At 34.9% G+C, this 9,347-nt stretch overlaps 1 pseudogene; it reads right to left on the bottom strand.

Annotated features, from left to right (window-relative positions):
* Nucleotides 1–424: 424 nt before the first annotated feature.
* The window catches only part of LOC132053842 (sesquiterpene synthase 9-like), a 10,114-nt pseudogene continuing 1,191 nt past the window's right edge, over nucleotides 425–9,347 (bottom strand).

Here is a 9,347-nt window from a genome sequence, read left to right as displayed (position 1 = left end):
ATTTGCTTTTGAGACAGTACTTTTAGCTAATTACCAAACGCTTTAAAATATGAAAAAGCCCCACCTAGTAAAACATTTTCCTTCGTACCAAACTTACTCATAGTTAACTTTGAAAATTTTTACGGATGTTTTCAGAGACTCGAAACTTAACAGAGGCACCTTTTATGTCTTGCTGAGAATTTTTTTTTTTTTGAAGGATTTTGGTTTGTTAAATGAAATACTACAAGAATGTTAGTATTAACCTTTAGGTGAAAGTTGAAAGCATGAACGTAATAGATATAACCACGAAAGTTAACATTGAAAAACAGACTAAATAGTACAATTTAACGTTATGTTTATTGAAAAGACATGAGTAAAAAGACAATCCATTTCGCTGATCTCTTTTTCCGATAAGGTAGAGGCAACTTGCTCTCGAAGGTCCGCATCATTTTTTGACAGATTCAACAAACAACAAGTTAATCATGTCTTTAAATTTGCCTTTTGAGTGTGTGTATCCGTCTTCCTCTTTATACGCGCAGTGTCTATCACACGTGCGAGATTCAAAGCTCGTTCGAGACAAACATTGGTACTTCGTAGACGGAGAATTCTACGTTTATATCTTTCCATGCATTCGTGACTTCTTTCTGAAACTCAATGTATACCTCTTGCTTTGAAGCTCCATTCTCTTTCATGTAGCTTTCAATCATTGAAGCTACATGCCCTCTTTTTTGTTCGTCCTACATCAAATATATACATTTCAATATCTTCAATATAGTTACACATTTAAACATTTTCATCTTTCATATTCCAAGACTATTTGAAGCCAATCCAATTCATATATTTCTTTTCCTTTTGTATATATATGTCTATTTTATTATTTTGTGCCAATGAACCTTCAAAATATTAAGTGAGATTACTTCCGTATCTACTTGAAAAATAAAAGTAATCGAGATATCGTTGTTGTTGTACTTACTTCATGTCCAACAATATCATCCATTAGTCTCTATCAATTAAGCCATTTGGAACGATTAAAGGTTCATTTATGATCCATTCAAAAGTCTCTCTCGCTTTATAAATTCCTCCATACCAACTAAGGAAGTTGTTGAAAGCATCATATAGGCACAACTTACAAGTGCATTTTTCATATTCTCTTCACATGTTGGAGTATATTGAGAGTCCAACCATTGGGCTTCCTTAAAAAAGGCTCTCACCAACTTTTTCATCTAGAAAAGAAGCAAAACAAGTAAACTAGATATAAATAAGGAAAAATATTCTTTTGTAATGAGAACGTTTTATCAGAAAAGTAGTTATCATTTCTTCCCTCTAACTTAATACTGATTAGTTAAGCAAGATAACCTCATTTTTTGCATAGTTCACGCGATCCGATTTACATTCTTTGGCCAAAACTTCTTCATTTTCATTATAAATGTACCAGAGGGCTTGATAAGCACGTCTCATATATGGCGGCAATGAATCTAGGGCACTAATGTCCCATCTAAAAAATCATGATTATTTGTATATCAAAATCAACACTAGCAAATTAAATTTTAACATCTTGTACGTACATATCATATCATTTCACAGTAACAACATGAAGTACTTAATTATACCTTCAAGTGTACATGTTTATTTTCCTATTGATCAACGAGGGATGGAAATAAGGTTGGTAAAGTTTATAGTTTACCTCCGAATCACATCGGTAAAAGGCACAAGTTCACAAAGGTTGCATAAGCATCATAGGTGTCATCAATGATGGAGGCTATATTGATTACTTTTGTTAGCATTTTTCTCGCGCGATTATACTTAGGCTCAAAATACACTCCTATTATCCAAAAGTAACACTCCACCAATCTATCTCTTGCATAGGGCAATTTGTTTGCAAAATCTAAATCTTTCCACCACCTACATCACAAGAACATAGATTGATCGGTTGTTGCATTTCATTTTGACTAACCTACAATTAAATGCATTCATTATTTGAATGAAGAAGATTGATCAGACATCGTACCTTGTAAGCTCGCTAAGCTCTGCCTGGTGCAGCTTTTGCAATGCGTTAAAAATCCAACTTTGCAAATTTCAAAAGCAAATCGGTGTGTGCATCAGTATTGTTTTCGTAAATAAATATGTATTTTCTTGCACCCAACCTTGGCAAGGTTTTGCGAATGGGCTGCTTTACCGCCTCAGTAACTTGAACCTTAAGCGAGTTGTTGCTCAAGTTGGGGACCGTGAACTCGAGATGAATGGTGGTAAAGGTAAGAGCTTCTTCAAGAATCTCCTCCCCGCGCACTCTCAGATGTGCTGCTTCATACAGACTCAATAATCCTTGGACATCATTAGTAAGTATTTCCTTGAATTTTCTATCTTGGTCAGTGAATTGCTTGAAGACGTCTGATTAAATTAAATATCATGTTTGACCAAAAGAAAAAAAATTAACTTGTTAAAAGCTATAGAAACACAATTTTAAATGCTGCCAAAAGTATTTACTCTTTAAGTATTTTAATATTGGCTGGAGGCGAATACCAAGGTAAGAGTTAGATTTTTTTGTGACAAATTTAATTAATATGAGCTCACTATAAGTGAAGAGATACGACCATTCAAAAGAGCAGGTATAATCGACCAAAAGAAAAACAAAACAAACGGAAAAGAGTGAAGCTGTACAAGATAGAACACATTCACCTAAAGATATGTCATGGCCATGTTGTCTCAGCAGGCGAAAACGAAGAGCAACAACGTAAAGGTTGTCTTGATTTTCACTCTGTAATTTGGACGCATCAAAGATGTTTTGCATTGATGTCTCAATTTCATTATCGAAATGATATGCTACTTCCAATCGCTGGATTGTGTCTATCAACACAAGATTTTGTGTGCTATTCTCAGGGGTTTTCCACTAACATTTTCCTGACTTTTTCTTTTAACTCTTTAAGGTCATGTTTCTCTTGGGTACTAATTTCCTGCATGCCAAAATTAAGCATTACGTATTAATTTTCACACCCTTTAAACAAAGTACTAGTATGATGTCTTATCTCACTACTAGAAACAGAGGTTTTTCCCACCGACATTCAGTGGGAAATTTGTGTTATAAACATGATTTTCCCACCTCATTCCCACCGAACTACCACCGAGAAAACACAAGTGGTTAAAAATGCTCATTAAAATCAAGTTGAAAACTCTGTCCGTGTGAAAACAGCCATTAAATTTAGGTTTTCTCACCGACATTTAATGGGAGTAGCCTCTAGATATTTTTCAGTGGAAGTAGCCACTAAACGTTTTTCAGTATACCGACATTCTACTTGTAATTATAAGTACTACTACTATATTAAAAAATAATTTTCGTACATCTCCTTGTAGTATTTTCTATTCGTTTAGACAGGAAATCTCAAAAACAAGAAAAGAGAAGCGTATATCATTACTGCGAGTTGAGAAGTGTAGGAGAAGAAATGGTATCCCCAAACTGTTGGATGAAAATTTGCAATGACGGCTACTCTTTGCTTCACTCATCTCTCTCTCTCCTAATGTTTACTTAGTTCTTTTGCAGTTGTATTTTCGAAATTTGCTGCAAATATTATGAGCTATTTATAATGTAGTTGAACCACTGATCTATGTAATTTCTGAATGCGGCCAAGGAACACGTTGGCTTTTGTTCTGGGGTCATCAACAAAAAGAAATTAAGAATAATAATTGAAGAAAGAGAAATAGTAGGCGTTGCAAGCTACACATGCAAATTGCAAAAGCCAGTCTGATGGGCCAATTGGACTGTGCAAATTGCCCTTAAACACCAATTGAGAGAAAAAGAAAATGGAGAGTTGAAAGCTTAATCCGCGTCGATGTAAGAAAATAATATGTAAAAAAAATAAAGATCAGAGCGTTGTTTTCTTTTGGAGTGGTGATGATACAAGTTTATCTCATAAAATATGCATGTCATCACACGTGACATTCAAGTGTATGTTTGTATGTATGTAAAGTGTATGTTGTATGCACGTAAGTTGTATGTGTGACTTTTTTAGGGTGATGGCTATAAAGTGTATGTAAATATATATAAGTTGATCTTGTATCCACACGATTATAGTTAGGCACACTTATTAAGCATGATACAATATATTACGCTTGAGCCCGGATACCATGTATTGCGCTATATTTTGAAACAAACTGCTGCTACATTTCTTAAATACACAAACTATCGCTATATTTCGTAATTTGAGTCGGAACTATAGCTATATATGAATTTTTTTATATAAATACAAGATAAAATTTATTAAATTATACCTAATAAATTTTTCCTCTTTGATATTATGAATATGGTTGAAAATAATTGACAACTTTAATTCTAAATTCCTAAAGTAACAATTTTGGGACAATTTTATTTGAATAAAAATGACAGTTAATTGAAAATGGAAAAAATCTTGATAGAAGTATGGTAAGTTATGGCCCACGTTTGGCCACTAATGATGTGATTTACTAAATTAAAAAAAAAAATAACTTGCTAAATTCTTATTGGATGAAAAGAAATTTATTTACTAATATCATAAGAGAAGAAAAGCAAGTTAAACAATATTTTTTTCTTGTTTTAAACTAATATAACTCTTGCGTCTCTTAACTTCGACATATTGATGGAAGTGTAGATTAAATGCTTAAACTCAATAAAGAGTGTTCCCCTGCGAGTATGATCGAGTACAAATATTTTCCATCTGAGTTGTTTTGTTCTATAAGATCACATGTCCCACACGCTATATAACTACACAATCGCTATAACATTTTAAAAATTATATTTATTTATTTTTGTGTGTTTTCTTAAACTCTGTGTTGATTGAATCTATACACATAAACTGAAATATTTAGAGTATGTAGCGACATTAATTGCATCGGTCTATATGTAACTCAAGTAGCTTGCCTCATGGACTCATCGTAGAACACATCCCTCAAGCTACAGAGTTGTTATAGCGCCTTTTTTTTCTTTTTAATTGAACTGCACAGTTCCATGTATCATCAATAATTTGTACATAGGAGGGGGACTTCACCTTACCTCTCACACATTTGTTGAATTACCCAAAAGGCAATTCTTTTACAGATGGTAAGATGACGAAGAGTACTAGCAAAAAACTGTATACCCCTCCCCTATACTTATAATCAGTCAAGGAACATAAAAAAGGTACTTATGCTAGCTCCATCTTTCTTTTTCAAGAAGAAATTGTTTTTGAGATGCTTCATTCTAAAAGAAGGACATCGAAAGATGTCCATTCAAATTTCTCCTCTAGCATCATAGGTGTCATCAATGATGGAGGTCATGTTGATAACTTTTGTTAGCATTTTTCTCGCGCGATTATATTGTCACAACCCAATTTGGCTAAGCTGTGCGGGCACTTACCTTTCCCACCTCGGTAAGCGAACCCTCAACCCAACGATAATAAAGGTATAAGTAAATAAATCAATTTAAGTGGAAGAGAATAAATCAAGTCTTACGACAATAATATAGAAAAAGTGCGGAAATAAGGAAATACACCCAGGGTCTAGTCTAAGCCATACAAGAGCATCTAGAATTCACAATATAAAACTGAAATATAATAATACATCAAATCAGATATGTGTCTCGGAATGAAAAGTAAGACATAAATAAGGAGGAGTCTCAGTAGGCAGGATCTCAGTGCTCCTGCGTAGACTCGATAGCGAAATTTGATAGCGACTATCGGCCGGGAGACGGAAGAAGATCCAACTCGAACTGTTGCACTCATAAAAAAGAATGTAGCAAGTGCGGTATGTCAATACAAAAACACAAGATCTTGGTAGGTATCATGGGTCGACTAAGTATAGCTAACATATATTCGAAAATAAAGCAAGATAGGCAGATAAATCAACAAGTGTAAGTCAAACATAATCGGAACCAAGTACATGTCATCACCTAGGTAGAAGCATCTAAACCAAGTGTGCCAAGTCTCAATATGTCCAATCCGAAACCAACATCACAAGTAAAACACGGATCATCACAATATAAGCCATGATGCAATGCAATGCAATAATGTAAATGCAAATGCAATGTCATGGTACACGTGTACTTTCCTGACGGAAATCTCCACGTCTCGGTAGTACAACCCAAAGTGACTCGCGAAATCTAATTTCTACTCCTCCCGGATCTTTGCCCAACAAACAGACGAGACTCCGGATCTTTGTCCATGGAGGATTTTCATCAGCACCACCCTGGGGGACCAGCGGAGTCAATGCATTCACTCAATCCACGATTCCGGGACAAACATCGGATATTAGACTCTCACATCACTCTCATCCAAATCGAGCCCAGATCATCACAGTGTTTCATCAAGTATCAACAATATATCATGAAGGATGAGAATGCGTGCAATGTATGTGTCAACATCAATAATCAAATCAATATCACAAGTACCAAACATGGGTACGCCAAAAATATCATTAAAGAATACACAAGTCATATAGAACTCTATCCTCGTATAAACATCAACAAGTAAGGTACTATAATATCATAATCACGATGGAACAACAATCCCCAATATCTACTATCAACACGTGGCATTAGGCCAACAATGATAGAACAATCAAGTCACAAAATAACTGGGTGGCTAACCCCAATCACACAATAGGGCCCAACCTAAGACAATATCCAACACAACTTCATACTTTCAAGGTTTACATGCTATCTCCGACAATATTATCTAAATATATGCTTCGCTAAACAAAGTCTCACCAAGGGTAAGCCATAACCTACCTGGATAGCCGAAAAATAATACTCCAATAATCACTCCTTAGCCTTGCATATTTGAAATCTAGATTAAAAATCATGAAGATCGATACCTATATTGCTATCATTCAATTTAGGTCAAAAACCAACCCTAGCATTTAGGAAAACAGGGCCCACAAGGGCAAAATGGGAAATTCAAGGGTAAAATATCCAATTAAACACTAGGTGATCAAAACCCATCAATTAATTGCTAAATAACTCAAGGATTCATCCAATTTCAAAATCTAAGCAAAACCCTCAATTTTGGGTATATCCCTAACTCTTAGATTCAAGGATTCAACAATAATAATGGAAGATATATGATTAACAACCTTAAATACATCATAATCTACATAAACCCAATCAATTTCATCATTTAAAAGCCTAGGTAGAATATTCATTAAATTCACTTTTTATCTTCCATTACTAAGGGACTAACAAGAAAAGAGGGATTCTAAGATGATTAGGAATAATGAATTAGTAAGGAGATTAGCAGGATTTACCACCAAAAATTTCCCCCAAGAATCTTCTAGAACAGTTCCCAAGAGCTCAATCTTAGTAATGGTAATAAATGATAGACTAAGGGCTTTTAATACACACTTAATGAAAATAACAGGCCTAATGCCGTTACGGCGACATCGGGACCGCCATGGCGCCACCGCCCCGATGTCCACTCAGATCATCGGGATGGTCATGACAAAATACACTTGGATCGCCCAAAGAACATCCCACCGCTATGGCAGTAACCGGCGGACGCCAAAAATTCGAAATCCAAAATATTTTCCAAGTCTTAACCAAAATCTCGACCAACTCCCAAGGCCATTTGCTCAGAAATCACATACACAGACCCACATAAAAACACGCTACGAATGCACTCGTGGCCTCGAAATTTCCAACGGAGGTCTCATTGACCGAGTGAACCCCCGATACTTCAATTCCAACTTCCCAACCTAAGTTCTGAAATGCATCCGAGTGCATTGGGAACCAAACCAGATATACACACAAGTTCTAAACGATCATTCGGACCTCTCGGAATCGACGAATTTCCAAAAAAGATCCGTTTACCCAAAAGTCAACTTTGAGTCAACTCTTTTTGTAATTAGGCAAATAAAATTCACCGAATCAAATATAAGCACCTCAAAAAGCGTGCCAATGATCCCCTCGAGTCAAAAGTGAGCTAAGCAAGCTCGGAAAGGGTCAAAAAGGGTAAAAAATGCAATAACGACTAAACGGGTCGTTACATATACTTAGGCTCAAAATACACTCCTATTATCTAAAAGTAACACTCCATCAATCTGTCTCATGCATAAGGAAATTTGTTTGCAGAATCCAAATCTATCCACTACCTACATCACAAGAATATCGACTGTTGCATTCCATTTTGATTACCCTAAAATGCATTCATAATCTGAATGAAAAAGAGTGATCAGATATTTTACCTTGTACGCTTGCTAAGATCTCTCTGGTGACGCTTTTGCAATGCGTTAAAATCCAATTTAGTGTTCAAAAGAATATCGTCGTGTGCATAATTGTTTTCATTAATAAATATGGAATTTCTAGCACCCAACCTTGGCATGGCTTCTGAATAGGTCAAGTGAAGACGGTAACTTGAACCTTAAGTGAGTTATTGTTCAAGTTGGGGACCATGAACTCGAGACGAGTGGTGGTAAAGGGAAGAGAACCAATGTCTTGGGCTGCGATGATATACAAGCGCTGCCACGTGTACTTTCACAATTTTTTAAAAAACATTTAAATCATTTTCTTCCTTTATGTTTACTTGTTAATTCCAAAATATAATGGAAATATCACTTCATATTTAGAAAAATGAAAAGGACAATTGTTATTTTTATTATTCTTGTATGAACTTGAACAAGAATTGAAGGTGCTCCAGATTGAACGTTGTTGAAGTTTAAAAGTCGAGATTCAAGTGCAAACTCATTCTAGATCCTTAGTTGTCAGCTGTATTCGAAAATGGAGAAAGGAATTTCGAATTCACCGTTGTTGAACCTTGAAAAAGCTTGAAGAACAAAAAACGGGTTTGTCAAAATTCTTGGTTTTTGGCCAAATTGATTTTTGGAGTTTGGTGATAACGTTGTTGTGAAGTTGCAGTTGAAATTTGTGCTTGATTGGTGCTAATTTGATTGAGTTTTTGTTGAATTTTAAGACCCAAAAATGAAGAAGATGAAGAACATTGCCTTTTTTTCTTTAAGTACTTGAAAATCATATGTATGTAATGTTAATTAGCTATGTGTATTAATTAATTATAAAATTGTCCAATCAAAAAAGGAAACGTGTTCATATTACTAAGAAATTTAGCTCATTTTGTTTCTCATATGGCTCCAAGAGAGTGAGCACACTCTCTATGCCACTTTAACACCTAATGACGTAATTATTACACTTTAAAATAGTTTAGGGGGGTAATAGGATCCCCCACAAAAAGATACACAGTGTGTTAGCAACTTTACCAAAAAAGTTAGGGTAAAGCTAGTGCCTTATCCCAATTTTAAACATAATTTTGCTTTGTTCATATCTAATATATTAGTATGTAACTATCTACCTTCTCTTCAATACATTTCAAGAGTTACATTTTAATTCTTTCTGCTTTTTAAAATTCTTTTTAAAAGGA

Source organism: Lycium ferocissimum, chromosome 4, assembly GCF_029784015.1.
Source record: "Lycium ferocissimum isolate CSIRO_LF1 chromosome 4, AGI_CSIRO_Lferr_CH_V1, whole genome shotgun sequence".
NCBI classification, from domain to species: domain Eukaryota; kingdom Viridiplantae; phylum Streptophyta; class Magnoliopsida; order Solanales; family Solanaceae; genus Lycium; species Lycium ferocissimum.
This window is presented reverse-complemented; position numbering and strand designations above follow the sequence as displayed.